Source organism: Chiloscyllium plagiosum, unplaced genomic scaffold (assembly GCF_004010195.1).
Source record: "Chiloscyllium plagiosum isolate BGI_BamShark_2017 unplaced genomic scaffold, ASM401019v2 scaf_10678, whole genome shotgun sequence".
NCBI lineage: Eukaryota > Metazoa > Chordata > Chondrichthyes > Orectolobiformes > Hemiscylliidae > Chiloscyllium > Chiloscyllium plagiosum.
Genome location: NW_025212919.1, coordinates 2,554 through 4,179, shown reverse-complemented (window position 1 = coordinate 4,179; position 1,626 = coordinate 2,554). Strand labels below are relative to the sequence as shown.

At 44.3% G+C, this 1,626-nt stretch overlaps 1 pseudogene; it reads left to right on the top strand.

The window, feature by feature from the left end:
- The first annotated feature begins 1,234 nt into the window (after positions 1-1,234).
- On the top strand, positions 1,235-1,353 carry LOC122547500 (annotated as a pseudogene).
- Positions 1,354-1,626: the final 273 nt, after the last annotated feature.

Below are 1,626 nucleotides of genomic sequence, written 5' to 3'. Positions count from 1 at the left end.
TTGATAGGAGGGAATTACGCGTCCTACCGTCTTTAATAAAATCATCTTTTAATTCCACAAATTGATCGAATTCTGCGGTCTTAGTTGTCGTGGTCATATAATGATCAGTAGACTCTTTTCCACCCTGTATTGAACTTGTATCATTGATATGTTACATTCACCTGGGTATCAAAGGGTGACTTCAAGGCTTTTGAATTTTCCTCAGTCTTTGTTTTCTGTTTGTCAGAGAGGTTTATGGTGATTACAGTTTGAAATGGTGTCTTTCCAATAGTGACAGGAGTATAGCAGTGTGTGGCCTCCTCTGGCTGGTTAAGTTGATCAGTTGTTAGTTTATCATTGTGCCGTTCAGCATGGGGAGGCTGTCAGTTTGCTTCACGTAGCCATGGAACTGAGAGGGGAAAAGCTGGGGCCATTCTGTCTCATGCAATATTTCAGCTGTGGGCTGTTTCTTTGTTCCGTTTCAGTTTGTTTCAGTTGCCTGCTGCAACTTCCACAACTCGCAACATCCCTGTGTCTCTCTGTCAGTAGCTATGTATTTTTTACAGCTCGTCAATACTCAATGCCAGCTTCACTTCTGACACCATGCTCTGTGATCAGCAGACAGCATTCTGGTCAGAATGGATTGGTGTCATCGTGTCATATAGACCCTTTGGTCCAAATTGTCCAGGATGACCAGATATCCTAAACAGAACTCATTCCATTAGCCTGCATTTGGCCCATCTAAACCTTCCCTATCCATGTACCTACCTTTTAAATCATGTGACTGTACCTGCCTTTACTCCTTCCTCTGGCAGCTCGTTCCATACACGTACCACCCTCTGTGTGAAAAAGTGGCCCTCAGGTCCCAATTAAATCTTTTACCTCTCACCTTAAACCTACGCCCTCTGGTTTGGGGTCCACTCCCCAGGGAAAAAGACCTTGCTATTCACTTTATGCATGTCCCTCAGGATTTAAATCTGTGTAAGGTCACCCTTCAATTTTGATGCTTCAGGGAAAAAACTCCCAGCCTATTCATCCTATTGTTATAATTCAAACCTCCAGTCCCGGCAACATTGTTGTAATTTTTTTCTGCACACTTTCTAGTTTAATAACATCCTTCCTATTGATGTGCTGGGCAAGAGGAAAGAAATATTGCGATATAAATGTGCACCTTCAGTTAAATGCTATAAAGCACAGGGGAGAATGAGGACCAGAAGCATGTGTCTATATGGAGCTAGAACTGTAGGTTCTAAGTGTGTATGGCCATACTAATCTGAAAATCCCTGATCTTGTCTGATCTCTGAAGCAAAACAGACTCAGGCCTGGTCAGTACTTGGATGGGAGACCGCCTGGGAATACCAGGTGCAGTAGGCTTTTGCAGCCACCAGAGGGCGCTCACAGCTTAGCACTGTCACACTCCCATTCATCAAACAACGTCCTTTTAACTACTCACTCCGTCTCTCTGTCTCTCTGTCTCACTTACTCTTGCCCAATTTCATTGTTGAACTTCTTCCCCCTGAAGAAGGGTTCCTGAAGAAGGGCTCATGCCCCGAAACGGTCGATTCTCCTGCTTCTTGGATGCTGCCTGACCTGCTGAGCTTTTCCAGCAACACATTTTCAGCTTCTTCCCCCAATACACAAACCCAT